This window comes from Xyrauchen texanus, chromosome 9 (assembly GCF_025860055.1).
Source record: "Xyrauchen texanus isolate HMW12.3.18 chromosome 9, RBS_HiC_50CHRs, whole genome shotgun sequence".
Lineage (NCBI taxonomy): Eukaryota > Metazoa > Chordata > Actinopteri > Cypriniformes > Catostomidae > Xyrauchen > Xyrauchen texanus.
Window position 1 is genome coordinate 5,539,101 of NC_068284.1, and position 17,728 is coordinate 5,556,828.

Here is a 17,728-nt window from a genome sequence, read left to right on the forward strand (position 1 = left end):
TTTATTTCTTTTTCACCTGGCAGAAACGGAGACACACACACACACACACAGTAAAACAGATGGTCAAGGAGAAGGCCTTTTGAACTCCCCAATATGAGTGCGGGAAAGACTCTTTGTGGAGTTTCACGGGTGTGAAACTCAGTGAAGCTCAAACAAAGGACCACTGTCTTCAGGACGAGATAGTGTTTATATGGCCTTTTATGACCTCACAGATGTAAGCATCGTAAAACCAGGGGGGGCTTAGAAGAGCCATTGGTATTTCTAAGACCAGATAAAATCCGGTTTTGGTGGGATCAGTGGAAAATTACGGAAGCAGGGAACTTGAGGATGGGGGTATAAATAGGCCATGTGTTTTCTGTGTGAGTTAGGGTCTTGTTCCTATTGCGAGGTAGCTGTCGCGATACTTTTGTGAACAAACCTATTTTAAAAGAATAAACTATCTTTTAAAATATAATTTGGATCTTGATGTCTCTTATCTTGTTATGCATATTTGTTTAATAATTGTTTTTGCCACAACACTTGTTACCACTGTGCAGGCTGGTGCTGGTGGTGTAATGGTGTGGGGGATGTTTTCTTGGCACACTTTAGGCCCCTTAGTGCCAATTGGGCATCGTTTAAATGCCACGGCCTACCTGAGCATTGTTTATGACCATGTCCATCCCTTTATGGCCACCATGTACCCATCCTCTGATGGCTACTTCCAGCAGGATAATACACCATGTCACAAAGCTTGAATCATTTCAAATTGGTTTCTTGAACATGACAATGAGTTCACTGTACTAAAATGGCCCCCACAGTCACCAGATCTCAACCCAATAGAGCATCTTTGGGATGTGGTGGAACGGGAGCTTCGTGCCCTGGATGTGCATCCCACAAATCTCCATCAACTGCAAGATGCTATCCTATCAATATGGGCCAACATTTCTAAAGAATGCTTTCAGAACCTTGTTTAATCAATGCCACGTAGAATTAAGGCAGTTCTGAAGGCGAAAGGGGGTCAAACACAGTATAATGGTGTTCCTAATAATCCTTTAGGTGAGTGTATATCAGGTGATTGCAATTCGAATTTCTTATGTTTTGATAAAATGTCTAACTTTGACTTATCACTGTCTAATTGGAATTGATGAATTGATTATATTACCTGGTCAATAAATTGTCAACATTTGATTTTATTCTGACTGACTCTGACATTGTGTTTCCCAAACAGATTAAACGATTCATATGTTACCGCAAGTCTGCGTCAGATTAGTGACGACTAATATTTGGCATCAATTCAAGTGTACTTGGTTTGCAAAGACAAAAAGGGAATTTCCGTTTAGAACAGCAAATGGTGCTTGACCAATCTAAATTCGGGTGTGTCTTACCTCTGTTTTGATTTGCTGTTTCTCCAGATAAGTGTACGTGGGAAACCACGCATGGCCAATCCAAAGCTATTACAAGAGAAGTTATGTTGGTCAATTTACATCTGTAATAGTGGCCGTGACCTCTACTGAAGAAAACGTTAAGTAAAATTCAAGTGTATGCAATTCCATGAGGGCTATACTGAAGTATCTTTGATTGTGTGAACGCGAACGTGACCGATCTCAGGTATATAGCAATTACCTCTGTTTGATGATGAAATACTGGCCGCTTGTGATCGTGCAACACATTCTTACCCCGACTCGTCACATACGGACGCTTCGGGCAGTTTCGTCACATATTGACGTGCCGGGTATACCTTTGTCGTCATTTTTCGACGCACAGGGTAGTCCGATAGACTTCTATGTATCTCCGAACCGGAGCGTGTAGCCTTGAAATGTCACGTCTCGGGTAAGCTCACGCCGCGAACGGGTGGAGAGTCGAGACCGCGATAAATAACAATCAAATGGAATAGGCTACAATGGCCCTCCAACTGTTTTTTGATGTTTAAAACCCCGGACACGTCGTAAAATGACGCCGTTCTACATATCTCCGAACCGGAGCGTGTAGCGTTGAAATGTCACGTCTCGGCTAAGCTCACGCCGCAAATGGAAATAGTTGTAATAGAAATAGAAACTCAATCAACTTTTTGTAGCACCCACTAACTTTTTTTTAATTTTTTTTAATGAGGGTACTCTCTGGAAACTTTGGGGGAGTAACCAATCCAATAGGTAACTCTATAACTTTGCCATTCATTTGTAGTATTTACTCTTCAAATCAATAAATCAGTGGTTAGCTGCTGGATTTAATTTTAGACCCTCAGAACAATTTAGACATGGGCATTGAACCCATTGATGGCATTCTAGAAAATCATAAAGTGATCGTATAAGACTGAAATCAACTTTTCCAGAGAAATTTTAATCCACATTATAAATGGCAGATCAGTAATGATTACCAGCAGTAATGAGAGCAGGAGGACCAATCAGATAATAGCCCACATCATTTTCAGTCTTCTTTGTCTCCTGATTTCCTCCTGCAGTATTAGTAACTTCTATAAAATCATAATTCAGCCGGGGAACTCAGTCTAAGTGAGTTTGCAGGGTTTTTTATTTTTGATTTAGTATCTGTTGTGAGAAAAATCTTGCTATTTATGGTCCCTTCCTCAGATAATATGGGGGGAGCCAGAAGGTAACTTCTATCTGGTGTCCCCAGATCCACACTATTTGAGTGACCTGTATATTCCCTCCCCGTCAAACAGTAGATTCCAAGCTTGTGTTTGTTTCAATTTAAATCCCTCTTTAAGCAGCTAAGCTTCTACTCACAAGTGAGCGGACAGTCATAAATTGGGATTATTTACCTCAACCACACTCTTCTGTTAGAATCTTTTTATAATTCCTCCCACATTTCCCTTCATTCTTGTGGCCGGTCAGTTTGTATGGAGTACACCAGAGCAACTGACTCAATCTGTCGCAACCCTTGAGTTTGTTTACACCGTTAGGTTACTGCTCTCAGGATTTATTGTGACAGAGACACCCCAAGTTTAAAACACACTGCTTAGTGAGCGTTCCACTCACTCTTCAACCGCAAAAACAAAACACAATGTCCCTACCAATTTAATCTATTTTATTGCTAAGTGCGTTCAAGGAGACGAAAACTCAGCTTCCCGGGACTAAGTGGCACTCGTCAGACACTCCACCCTTAATCCGGTCCTGGCTCCACTGTTCCAAACAGGCCTCCCAGGTCTTTGTCTCCATGAACCACTCTGCCCTTAAGGCAGGCCTCCCAGGTCTTATAATTACACTATTCATTTATTGCAGTTAAAACTGGCCTCCCAGAGGTCTTCTAAGACATATCACACAACACATAGCATTCATACAAATAATTTCATGTACTTATTCCTTCATATGTAACAATTTGCATTCTTATAGATATAACGTAACGATAAATTAATTTACTGTATTCTCAATAATTTTTTTTTAAATGTGGTTACTTACAGGGGCGCCGTTGGTTGACACCCATACCTAAATAAAATACTATCTAAACTATGCAGATTTTGATTTAACAGGCTCTGGTCACCTTTTTAAATGGGCCCACGTATGGGTATCAATCAGCCACCACCTCCTGGTATCGTTTTCAATCGTTCCGCATCACGTCAGGGTCACCAAATTCTTTTTTGAGGAGACGAAGTCAAGTTTTCAAAGTAAAAATGTTATTTATTAACAAGAAAGAATAAGTACAAAAATCATTCACCCAGCTGGGGATCTAATCTGCTTCACCCGTAAGCTCCGCTCAAAAAGACCCCGTTTCTCCTGTGTTCCCTTCTTTTCTACATTTCTGACCCAGGGTGTCTTCCTTTGTTCTCAGGTTTTTACTCTTTTGATTGGCTTATTTTTGCCACCGGGTCATCTGCAATATTCTAAGAGATAAGTTTCACTCATTCCATTGGTTTGTTTTTGCTGCAGTGGGATTACTGGTTTTACCTCGCATTGGTTCATTCTTATCAGTTTTTTTGCCTAAAGAATTTCCAGTGTATAAACTGTCTCTAGGTTCCCCTCATCTCCTGTGTCAGAAATGCAGCTGCAGTTGCCTTTAAGCATTTTTGGTTTTACATATATTTTCTAGATAGTTACACACATCATTCATCATTTGTTAACAGACATACTTTGTTTAAGATTAGTCACACACATATATACTGATTAAGATTGCAACACACAACAAATGTCACTTCCTGTTTCACACACTGCAGCTTTGAAAGACTGACTTTGTGCCCCTCTTGCTCCAAATGCTTCAGGAGAGTCACGGTGTCAGAAATACAGGTAGTTTTATCTTTGGCACAAATTAATAAATCATCAACGTATTGTAATAAAGCCGTTCCAGCCATCAAAGTCAGAGGCTCAATAATTCTCTGAAGGGCCTTGTTATAAATAGTTGGGGATTCACAGTAACCCTGACACAATCTTGTAAATGTATAGCCTCTATTATTGAAATCAAATGCAAACCAAAACTGGCTTTTCTCTTCCACTGGGACACTAAAGAAAGCACTAGCCAAATCCACCACAGTGAAATACGTTGCATCTTGCGGAATTTGTGACAAAATAGAATAAGGGTTTGGCACTCGTGCTGCCCTGACAATGACAGCTGAATTTACAGCCTGTAAATCCTGCACAAATCGCCACTCTGTTGGCTGAACCTTATCTCTGATCTTTTTTACAAGGAAAATTGGTGTGCATACTGGTGATTCATTGCATGGTATAATTATTCCCTCCTTCAACAGAGAATCAAATGGCGCTTTTCCACTACACAGTACCAGTTCGCCTCGGCTCAACTCGACTCGACTTTGTTTGGTTTTCCACTGTGTAAAAGTTGTACCTGTACCTGCTTTCGGGTACTTTTTTTCGTACCACCTCCGGCGAGGTTCTGAGCGGGATGAGGCGATACTAAAATGTGACGTAAAAACAATGCCGACTGCTGATTGGTCAGAGAGAATCGTCACTATTCACTGCGTCATCATTGCGCGCGCCAGACGGAGTATCCAGAATAACTCCGCCATTTTTAAATAGTTTGCACAGATATAGCCTACAAAACTATTATTATGGCACAGCGGGAGCGCCATTTACAGATGGCACTCGATGATGCAGCACATGCCCGAGAACTTCGAAGCGGCTTTAAGGAGAGAGGAGATTGCTGCAATGTCGTCCTTCAACCAGGCCTTTCTGGGAACCCTGAGCCAGCTTGTCCAGGCACTGAACCGGCGGGATGCTGTTCCACCGCCCCTGGACTGAAACCCCTTTGTTTATTTTAATTAAATGTTTGCACTACATGTAACATATGTATATAGTTGGATGTGTGAATTTATATTAATATTATATTTTTTCTATTTGTATGCGTGTTTAAATAAAACCTTTTTGAAACTTATTACAAACAGTGTCTTTTTTTGATGGTTTGCTTTTTTACAAGGGTTTGAACAAGTATTTTCAGATTGTATACTGTGATAACCTTTAATGAAAAACAGCAGAGACAACATATTTAATGATAATGTATTTATTTAGCAATTAAAATAACGCATCAGACCCTCTCGTACATCTCTGCCCTCCTCCTCAACACCCTGTGCCACTGCCACCACAGGCTCTGCTGCTGCAGGTGCATCCCAGTCATTGTCATAGTCCTCTCCGTGACTCTCACAAAGGTTATGCAAAGCACAGCAAGTAAGAATCATAGATTTCACAATTGTAACATCACAGTCATTTCTTTTCATGAGGCAACGCCACCTTCCCTTCAGTCTACCAAAAGCGTTTTCAACCACTACCCGTGCTCGACATATTTTCTTGTTGTAGATCTGCTGTTCTACTGTCAGCCGTCCAGTGTCAGTGAATCGGTAGCTCGGTTGAAAGCCCAAACAGACGGTCTGCCGCGGCGACTTTGCAAAGCTAAACAGATCTGAAACACATAAACCATGCACATTTTAGTACGTAATACTGGTAGCTATAAAGTTGATTAAATACTTTGCATATAGTATAGTATTTACACATATGCAAACGTTAGCTATGTTAGCATAACTTAACCTCTTAGCGTCGGCTGTGAACAACCGGATTCGTCTCGTAGTCTGAACTCTGTAGTAATTCCCAAACTCTCCTGTTTTTTTCAGCAGTGTTTCGTTTTGCTGCCCTCAGCCTCTCATGAAACAACGTTTGTCTTCTTGATGTGAGAAACAGCCACATCCCGAGGATCAAAAACAGCATACACTCGATTTCCTCCATTGTCCTGTGTGTGTGGGTAGCGGATGTGTGTCGCGTATAAGATTACGTCACGGCAGTTTCCTGCGGTGTCGCTATGACGACCGGGTATTATTTGTGGCGGTACTGTCTGCAATGGAAAACGGAGCGAAAAGCGAGCCGAGTCGAGGCAAGCCGAGGCGAGGCAAGCCGAGGCGAGCTGGTACTGGTAATGGAAAAGCGCCAAAATACTGGCATTATGCCCTGCAATGCCTCACGTTTGAGGGGATATTGCGCCTGACACGGTTTGTAATTTTGGGGTGCCTACAACCGGCTCGCATCCCTTTATCAAACCCACATCTTACTTGTATTTTGCCCACAATTTTGAAGGTATTTCTGCCAGAGAAATATCAATTTCTGATGCAGAAATATCCCCCAACCCCTGTTTTGTCACATCATTGTTCACAATAGCAGTTACAGTTCTCAAAACCCGCACATTAAAATCACAGTTTGATTTAAATGCTCGAACACTTGCGCTCTGTGCTATGTCTGTATCAGTTTTAACCCAGTCTGTAGCCTGCAAACAGTCATTCACAAAAAGCCCCAATTCTGCCCACTGCTTATTCGTGCTCTTGGACACAGATAAATGAGGAACACTGTGTCCTGCCATTAAATAACACTTCAATTGTTTTTCATTCAATACACATACAACGCACACACATTTTCTGTCCAGAAAATCTTGTCAAATTTCACAAATTGTCAAATTGTCTTTCTTTTCCTGCAGTTGATCTTCGCGTGCATCAGGGCTGAAGCACCCGTTCTTCCACTCTACGTAACTTGCCTTCGTTCCTCTTGAAATTTCTGGTCTCAGTCCATTTAGAAAATAACTTAGCACAAGGCTTTCCCACGTACTTGGTTGATTCTCTCTGTCCTCCTCCCTTTCTTCTTCGCTGCCTATGGCAGCGGGCGCTGAGAATTCTACCGCCGCCTGTTGTACTGGCGGTGATGGTGCTCGTGGGAATTATTGCGCTTGTATCGCTTGCGCTGCTGCTTCTGCCGCTTGTGCATCTCTTTGGATCGGAGAGCAGTCGAGATCGTGGTCTAGTTTCAGGGCTTTCAGCTCCGCCACGGGGTAGTGATGGTTATATGCCGGCGGCGCCGAGACAATCTCGGTTACATTTTGGAAAACACAAACACATGGTTTAATAGTAGCATTATGCTCTGGTGGAGCCGTTTTTTCACACACATCCTCATTCATTCCTTTGCTTAATTCATTCATCATTTGATTTCGTTCTCTTCAGTTGGCTTCCTCAATCCAACGATTTATAGTCTGCTCACATTCTTTACACACATGACGAAAACAACCGCAACAACTCTGTTGCTTTTCACTGCTTTTTTTTACTGACTTTTTTTTCACAACATTCAGTCTTATTTTGCTCAGTGTTCCTTCTTCAGGAAAATCATGATATTTGATCAACTTTTCTATATCCAGCATACATTTATGTCCGTAATTCTTTTTCATTTGACCGAAAACTGGTGTGAAAAATTATCTAGTTTACTGTTAGATGACCCCATATTGGCTGATATCTATCTCTCCTGGATTTTCCTTCGACGCACATCTAATAATCTGTCAAACGTCTTCAACAGATCCGATTTTGTCACCTCAAATCGGCAAGGGTAGCAAATAATTACGGTTTATTCAAAAATCTTTCCGTGAGCGCTTTCCAGCGCTCGATTGATTCTGGTTCACCTAATTAAGCAGATGTGGCTCTTCCATCCACTTTTTACGAGCTAGTTTTTCGGCATAAAATTGACTTGACTTCCTCAGGTTACAATTTCCCCCTCGAAAAACCTTCTCTGCCCGTACCAAAGAGATAGTTCCAGCCACTATGGTTCACTAATGGCGCTTTTCCACTACACAGTACCAGTTCGCCTCGGCTCAACTCGACTCGACTTTGTTTGGTTTTCCACTGTGTAAAAGTTGTACCTGTACCTGCTTTCGGGTACTTTTTTTCGTACCACCTCCGGCGAGGTTCTGAGCGGGCTGAGGCGATACTAAAATGTGACGTAAAAACAATGCCGACTGCTGATTGGTCAGAGAGAATCGTCACTATTCACTGCGTCATCATTGCGCGCGCCAGACGGAGTATCCAGAATAACTCCGCCATTTTTAAATAGTTTGCACAGATATAGCCTACAAAACTATTATTATGGCACAGCGGGAGTGCCATTTACAGATGGCACTCGATGATGCAGCACATGCCCGAGAACTTCGAGCGGCTTTAAGGAGAGAGGAGATTGCTGCAATGTCGTCCTTCAACCAGGCCTTTCTGGGAACCCTGAGCCAGCTTGTCCAGGCACTGAACCGGCGGGATGCTGTTCCACCGCCCCTGGACTGAAACCCCTTTGTTTATTTTAATTAAATGTTTGCACTACATGTAACATATGTATATAGTTGGATGTGTGAATTTATATTAATATTATATTTTTTCTATTTGTATGCGTGTTTAAATAAAACCTTTTTGAAACTTATTACAAACAGTGTCTTTTTTGATGGTTTGCTTTTTTACAAGGGTTTGAACAAGTATTTTCAGATTGTATACTGTGATAACCTTTAATGAAAAACAGCAGAGACAACATATTTAATGATAATGTATTTATTTAGCAATTAAAATAACGCATCAGACCCTCTCGTACATCTCTGCCCTCCTCCTCAACACCCTGTGCCACTGCCACCACAGGCTCTGCTGCTGCAGGTGCATCCCAGTCATTGTCATAGTCCTCTCCGTGACTCTCACAAAGGTTATGCAAAGCACAGCAAGTAAGAATCATAGATTTCACAATTGTAACATCACAGTCATTTCTTTTCATGAGGCAACGCCACCTTTCCTTCAGTCTACCAAAAGCGTTTTCAACCACTACCCGTGCTCGACATATTTTCTTGTTGTAGATCTGCTGTTCTACTGTCAGCCGTCCAGTGTCAGTGAATCGGTAGCTCGGTTGAAAGCCCAAACAGACGGTCTGCCGCGGCGACTTTGCAAAGCTAAACAGATCTGAAACACATAAACCATGCACATTTTAGTACGTAATACTGGTAGCTATAAAGTTGATTAAATACTTTGCATATAGTATAGTATTTACACATATGCAAACGTTAGCTATGTTAGCATAACTTAACCTCTTGCGTCGGCTGTGAACAACCGGATTCGTCTCGTAGTCTGAACTCTGTAGTAATTCCCAAACTCTCCTGTTTTTTTCAGCAGTGTTTCGTTTTGCTGCCCTCAGCCTCTCATGAAACAACGTTTGTCTTCTTGCTGTGAGAAACAGCATACACTCGATTTCCTCCATTGTCCTGTGTGTGTGGGTAGCGGATGTGTGTCGCGTATAAGATTACGTCACGGCAGTTTCCTGCGGTGTCGCTATGACGACCGGGTATTATTTGTGGCGGTACTGTCTGCAATGGAAAACGGAGCGAAAAGCGAGCCGAGTTGAGGCAAGCCGAGGCGAGGCAAGCCGAGGCGAGCTGGTACTGGTAATGGAAAAGCGCCATAACAGTCATATCAAATTACACCACCCAAAATAAAATAATTTTACTGTCTCTTACCGAGATGCTTTTACTGCCACCGGGTTCTTTCTGGTGCTTCTGGGATGATCAGTCGTCAAATCCGCTGACTTCAAGACCAGAAGAAACTGCCGTGAGATCCCAACTTCTGACACCAATTGTTGTGGCAAAAACAATAATTAAACAAAGAGCATCACAGGATAAGAGACATCAGGATCCAAATTATATTTTAAAAGATAGTTTATGCTTTTAAAAGAGGTTTGTTCACAAAAATATCGCGACAGCTACCTCGCAACAAGAACAAAAACCTACTCACACAGAAAACACATGGCCTATTTATACCCCCCTGTCCTCAAAGTCCCTTCTTCCGTAATTTTCCACTCATCCCAGTAAAACCAGATTTAGCTGGTTTTAGAAATACAAATGGCTCTTCTAAACCCCCTGGATTTTACTGTCCTTACATCTGTGAGGTCATCAAAAGGCTATATAAACGCTATCTTTTCCTGAAGACAGTGGGCCCCCTGGGCTTTACTGAGTTTCACAACCGTGAAACTCAACAAAAGGCTTTTTTCTGACCATCTGTTTTACTGTGTGTGTCTTTGTTCCTTCCAGGTGAATAGGAAAATACCAGAGGAGAGAAACACATGATTGAATCGAAAGAAAATCCACATAATGTCTTAAGAAAGTGAATAAGAAAGAAAGTAAAATATACATTTTTCCACCACACTAACACTCATTTCCAACAGGGTGCTGTGGCTACTTGTCTTGGCATGTGGCATTTGTCTTGTACATAGGAAATGCTGGTATCAAATTTTGCAGAGTTTATCTGGCAGTGACTGTGCTCTCTGTCCTTTCCTGAGTACAGAATGTCCTGACAATGCATTTTGAAACAGCAATGAATTCTACAGAGTCTCAGGGAAGTTGATTTCCATGCCACAGAGTGTGTAAACTCACTGTTTTGGGGACACAAAAGAGTGCTTTTTGTGGGTTCTGTAGTGCAATTGATAAAGCGCTAGACTTCTATTTAGCAAAATATGGGTATTCAAATGATTTGGATTCAGGTTGCAGCTTTTGTCATTTTGCTAAGCAAACTTGGACTAAAAACGGCAAGGACATCTGACCACCAAAACACTTTCCTCAAACAAACTCCTTCATGCTGTCAATAGCACAACCTATTACTCGATGCTATGATCTCTATTCTGGATATTTTGCTCCTCACAGTCACCCTCCCAGAAAGTTTAGCAAAAGGTGCTGTGGCTTAGTTGGTTAAAGTGCCTGTCTAGTAAACAGGAGATCCTGGGTTCAAATCCCAGCAGTGCCTTTCTGGTGTGTTGTGCAACTGAGTAATGATAAAATGTGTGTTTTTCTAAAAGCTGATAAAAAACGGTTACCCAAGAAAATGTCCTGCACTAATCAAGGGTAGAAGTCAGTCCTGTTCACAAATCTTTTCTTGGAGGTTTTTTCTACTCTGATATGCTAACACTCTTTTCCAACAGGGTCCTGTGGCTTAGCTGGTCAAGGTACCTTTCTTGCAAACAGGACATCTTGCTTTCAAATCTTAGCATTGCTTATCTGGCAGTGACTGTGCTCTCTGGGCCCTCCTGAGGACAGGAAGTCCTGACAGCTACTTTTGAAAGTATGTTCAATTCTACAGAGACAAGGGGAAGTATATTTCCTTGCCAAAGACTGTGCAATCTCGCAGTTTTAGAGACACATGGGTCAAAAAGGTGGGCTCTGTGGCGGCTTGGTCTAAAATATACTGGATATTTTGCTCCTCACAGTCACCCTCCCAGAAAGTTTAGAGAAAGGTGCTGTGGCTTAGTTGGTTAAAGTGCATGTCTAGTAAACAGGAGATCCTGGGTTCAAATTCCAGCAGTGCCTTTGCAGTGTGTTGTGCAACTGAGTATTGATGAAAAGTGTGTTTTTCTAAAAGCTGATAGAAAACGGTTACCCAAGGTTTTTTCTACTCTGACAGTACTACTCTAACACTCTTTATCAACAGGGTGCTGTGACTACTATGGTATATAACCTTGAAAAACAGGTGTATTTCGTCAAAAACAAAATATGTATTTCTTCAAAAACAAAATGTGTTTCTGTTAATCAATAGCATTCTGATGAGAGTCCTTGGTGTGTTTCCTTTGTGCTGGCACGTATGAATGGTGTCTTGTTCTAATAAGCTGAATGTATGATATCTTTGCAGCTGGTGTTTTCTTTCATAAGTCAAATGATAATGTGTATGAGCAAACAAGGCCGCCTCATTGTAAAAAGTATGTGATGAGGACATGGCTGTTTGTCTCTTACGCAAATGTTTTTAGGAGTTGATGTACTCTGTCCATGAACTGTAACACGAGGTCAAGATATGAGAGGCTACCAAAGATACATGTTTCTTTTTCTTTTTAATAGATAGGCGAGGGATCTCCCACCAACATTTTATTAACAAAGGACGTAGAACATATTGGTGGGAAAGAGACAGTGGGTAACAAGATAACAAAAAGGTATATAACTTAGAGAACTTAGAAAAATGAGTCAGAACAGACAGCTGACCGGTCTCATGTTTGTTGGTGTTCAATAAACTACAACTTTGGCATCTGGAACTCAAGACTCCGAGAGTTTTCTTACAGCTTAGAGAGATTCATCGTGATTTTCCACGACATATTGCTGGCGACCGACGAAGGGACAGCAGTGAGGTCAAAGGGGTCGAAAGGTCACTGACAGGACGGCTTGCACGAATTACACAAGCTCACTGGCGCCACAAAATCAAGGTAAGCGTTTTGCTTAAGGTGATCTTGTGTGATCTGTGATAGCAAGTCCCAGTAAGTGACTTCCCAGAGACTTTTGCCGGTCCGGACATAGAATAATTTGGACAAATTTGCTAAAATAGAGGCGAGTTCCAGATTTCAAAAAATTGGGGGTGGGATTGTTTAAGAAAGTTTTTTTAAAGAAGGTAGAAAAAGCCTGGGGGTGAGTCGAGAAGCGACGGCGCGTGAAAATTCCCGGTTAGGTGCATTTATTCAAGGTTTTGCCAGAAGAGTGGCTGAAAATTCTGTACAGGTGAAAATCCTAACACGGGTGGAGAAGTGAAAATTCGCGTAAAATTCCTCCAGGTGTTAGATTAAGTTATTTATTGCAGTGTTTGACAGAACCCGGACTGTGCAGAAAACGGGGACTTGTTGGACTATGTGCATGTTTGAGATAATGAATAATGTGCATGACTAACTATGTTGTTGGTGCATGTGTGCTTATACAGAAACAATAGAATAATTGGGAAAAAGATAAAGAAAAGGCAAAATGTTTTCCATTGCAGTGAACAAGACTAGAGAAAAATGCAGAGACAAGCGAGTTTTGTAAAGTTTGGAGATCAATGCAGATCTGAAGAGTGGGAGAGAGAATTGGAAAGAGCGCTGATAGAGTCAAAGGGAATCAGCGATCATTTTTGGAAAGAATCAGAGTACATAGATTATACAGGGCAGAAGAGAAAATTAACTGTAAAAAAGAAGGAGTTAATGAGAACCTTAACTGAAGTGGTGAATTTAGGAGAAATAGAACAGGAGTGGCCATTTGTTAACTGGTTGGATGTTGCGGTTAGGAACATAGATCCTAAATAATTTGTGGATCACATAACTACACTCTGTAAAACAGGCCATAGAGATGAGATAGATATATACAGGGGACATTTGAAAGTGTCAGTCAATGAGGCGAATATTCCTTACTTGAAATCTGAAGTGGCACATTATTTTGAAACGTTGTTTTAAGAGGGCAGACTAGGATAGGGAAACATAGATATGCATGGTATAAAGCAGAATGCAAAACTTAAGTGTGTATTGCTAATAAAGACATGGATAATGATGCATTTCTCATGTGAAAGCAATGTATTGCTCATGTTGAAATAAATATGTAATCAAAAATGAAAGCATAATGCATGATAAAGCAAATAGTTAGAAAAATGAATGCATTAGTTTAAACACTTGTGACCATGCTGTATGTATAAGAAATAAGTAATGTATAATCATGTTATCCAGTTTAGACTTTGTACCCAAGCTGTATGTATAAGTAGTAAGTGAGGTATAACCATGTTTTAAGAAAAGTTTTGTAATTCACAAAATAAGATTATACTAACAAACATAAAGCATGAATAAACAAATAGTTGGTTTTGAGAAGAAAAAAAGTGAAACCATATAAGCAATAAAAGAAGGAACATAAGCAAATAATAAAATAAAAGAATAAGAGAAAATATAAGTTAAGAAAATAAAGCGGATAACAAAAAGAGTAAAAAGAAAGAAATAAAAGATAATAAATAAATATAAGGGGAAGAGATAAGAAATAAAAATAAGTATAAGAAATATATAAATAAGTATTAGTAGTAATAAATATTTAGTTTATTTAGTTGGAAGTTATCCAGAAGTATAGTTGGTAAGACTCGGATAAATTGTGGATTTTTTCATTCTCTCTCTCTTACAGTACGCTGGAGACTGAGTACTGGGAGAAAGAGAAGGGAGGGGCTGCTAGAGTGAGAATAGGGAGCTGTAAAGGGAGGGCTTTGAGCACACACAGAGAAACAGAACAATACTTTTTTTTCCTTGTCTCAGTTTTCCTCCTGAAGCAGAAATCATAATGTGGAAATAAGATGTTACTGAATTTGAGAGGAGACTAACTGAGAGGAGAAGAGAAATCGAGTTAAAAAGATTAATAATAGAAACACAGGGAATTAGTGATCATTTCTGGAGTTATGAACAAATTAAATACAGTCAAAAATGTTAAGGTGATTTTTAATAGGGAGAGTAAAGGAGAATTAGCACCAATGTAGAAATTGTCTTGAACAGAGACCCAAAATGGATGTGACAGCTGTGGGTGGAAGTACATGAGTTTTAATATAAAAAGAAGTAACAGATACAGCAATCAACCACTGTAAATAATGAGTGTTTTTTATGGAAATAAAGGAGAGGGATATAAAGAGGAGAGCAAAAGGAGGGGCAGAAGTAATAGGTTTGTTTTAGTATAATATTTTTTGAGAGCTCTGTGTTTATAAAGGCCTTGTGTTTGTAAAAAGTGTGAAAGGTTCTGTGTTTGTGAGAGTATCTGTGTTTTAAAGTATGGGAAGTATGACTGAAGTGTGATTGCGTATGGAAGTGTATGATGAGCCCTATAAATATCCATCCAGATAGAGAGGTTGATCCTTTGCTGCATAACTAATGCTGAGTATGTATGCAATTTACATAAAATAAAATCTATTTAGACTATTTTCATCAATATAAGAGGCAGAAGAGATCTGATGATTAAAAACAAAGAGGGCACTTAATAAATATTCTGGTTGTAGAATGAAAACCAATGAAAAAAATATATGTGTATGTCTGTGTAAATGTGTGTGTGTGTGTGTATATATATATATATATATATATATATATATATATATATATATATATATATATATATATATATATGTCTGTGTGTGTGTGTGTGTGTGTGTATGTATAAGGATAAATATAATACAGTATAAACAAACAAATAGCTGTAAAACAAAAATGTGCATGAAATCAAAAAGTTAACCCTTAGCGGACTGGACAATGTTTATTATTTGGCTGTTCATTTCATGCCATGAATGAAGCCTGATATAAGATTAACTAAACTGAGAGGGAGCAGCTGTTGAATGGACATGTGTCAGATCATAACTCCTTTTATATCAAAGTGATGAGTAAGAATATTTAGATTATAAAAAAGTGATCACTTTAAAGCGATTGAATTGCATTTGGGAAATCACATTATCTGGACAAACAATAAAGCTTTGAGTCGAGTGTATTGCGTTAAACTAAAGTCAAATAAGTCATTGGATTTTAAACAAAGGTTGTATTTAAGATACGTGTTGTTATATTAAAGCAAATGGCAATAGAGGACAAATGATATGATGATAAAATAACTAATAGAAAATTATATTTTGTATCTTATGCAGTTAAACCTTAAATGTGAAAACTTCACATTCATGTGTCCATTTTATGTTCTGTCTGGTCCAGTTTATGAGAGAATGCTATTTTAACATTATTAAATTAAATGTTTTTGATTTTTCTATGATTTTTAAAATGTCTGGAGAACAATTTAAATGTGAGTGCAGTGTAGTCGGTGTAAACTTGATCAACCAACAAAAGATAGGCAGAGATTTTTTATTTTTGTTAGGGACTGTCTGATGAAGGCATTGAGGATGACTTTGAGGGGAAACCGGCCTCTCTTGATGTCTTCAGACAGACAGAAAGGGGCCCCGACTTTAGAAAAAAGATAGATAGCAAATAGTTAGATATTTTATTTTAATTTTATTTATTTTTTGTTTGGTATACACAGAATAGGTCTTGGTTGATCATGAGTACACTGAGAAGCTGCATTTGAGACTAAAATTAAAGGAAAATAAATTTAAGAATGATTTGGATCATTTAAACATTGGTCTTGGCGGCGGGTGAAGCCCATGGAGAAAGGTTAAGATTAAATTGAACATCATAACTTCCTCATATATGAATGTTAATAACTTCATATTCACGTGTCTATTCTGTGTTTCTTTTGTCATCATTATGTGTATGTTGTTTCACTAACTCATTCTGGAACTAGTTTCTCACCATTGCAGATGGCTGAGAAAGATGATTTTATAGAAGTTACTAATGCTGCAGGAGGAAATCCGGAGACAAAGAAGACTGAAAATGATGTGATTGATCTGATATATCCTCCTGCGCTCATTGCTGCTGGTAATCATTATTGATTTGCCATTTATAATGTGGATTAAAATTTATCTGGAAAAGTTGATTTCAGTCTTATACGATCACTTTATGATTTTCCAGAATGCCATCAATGGGGTTCAATACCCGTGTCTAAATTGTTCTGAGGGTCTAAATTTAAATCCGGCAGCTAACCACTGATTTATTGATTTGAAGTGTAAATACTACAAATGAATGGCAAAGTTATAGAGTTACCTATTGGATTGGTTACTCCCCCAAAGTTTCCAGAGAGTACCTTCATAATAAAGAAATAAAAAAGGAGGTTAGTGGGCGCTTCAAAGTGTTTATTGAGTGTCTATTTCTATTACTACCATTTCCATTTGCCATAGTTAATACGTGAAAGTATCATTTTAGAGGTATAATAATGATAACTGTTAAAAGATGAAGAAACATGTAAGAGTCATGAGAAATGTGAAGGACGTAGTGTATTTTATTGAGCAATTATTTCAAAACACAAGAAAAGAGATAAGTTTTTAGATATGTTTGTCTTTAAGACTTTATTCTGTTTAAAATTTTACTTACTTTTCTGTTAGATTAAAAACTTCCATCCATCCATCCATCCATCGTCAACCGCTTATCCTGTGTACAGGGTCACGGGGGGCTGGAGCCTATCCCAGCTAACATTGGGCGAAAGGCGGGGGACACCCTGGACAGGTCGCCAGTAGTTTAAAAACTTGATTTATATTATTTTATTAGATAGAATGGAAGTTCCTTCAGCTGAGAACATGTAAGAAATGGAGAAAGTAGTAATAACAAATTATTACTTAACAATAAAAAAAGATTATAATATAATAATAATAAGATAGGTGTTGTAAATGTAAAGCTCTGCATGAACAGAAGTCTAGAAATAAGTTGTATTGATTATATAGAGAATGTCGAAAAAGACATTCTGTTCTGTTTTATTAAAGATTAGAAGGTTATTTGTATGTTGTTTTAATGGACAGAAGAAAGTAAGATGAGAGTAGTTTTTTGTTTTTAAATGGTCTGAGATGAGAAAGTTTGAAAGCAGTTAATATAATCAGTTATTATAAATATCACTATTTTTACTGTTGAAGAATAAAGTAAATATATGTTTGTGAGATTGTAAAATGAAAAAATAAGAAATAGCTGTAATGAGATTAGAAACAGTGTGAGGGAGTGGAGGTTTGAAATGGGTTTAAGGAAGTGGATGAATGCTCTTAGATCAGAGCATCAAAAGGGAGGTCTAGAAGAGACCTGCCCAAAAATTTAAAGTTCCACTGAACCCGACAGCATTTTAATAACCACTTTACTAAAATAACTTATCACAATGTTAAATACCAAGC

General features: G+C 39.1%; 2 non-coding genes across 2 annotated transcripts; both read left to right on the top strand.

The window, feature by feature from the left end:
* The first annotated feature begins 10,919 nt into the window (after window positions 1-10,919).
* On the top strand, window positions 10,920-10,993 carry trnat-agu (transfer RNA threonine (anticodon AGU)). Its single transcript has one exon. It is a non-coding gene; the product is annotated as a tRNA-Thr (tRNA).
* A 486-nt stretch (window positions 10,994-11,479) lies between these two features.
* trnat-agu (transfer RNA threonine (anticodon AGU)) lies at window positions 11,480-11,553 on the top strand. The gene has a single exon. It is a non-coding gene; the product is annotated as a tRNA-Thr (tRNA).
* The last annotated feature ends 6,175 nt before the right edge of the window (window positions 11,554-17,728 follow it).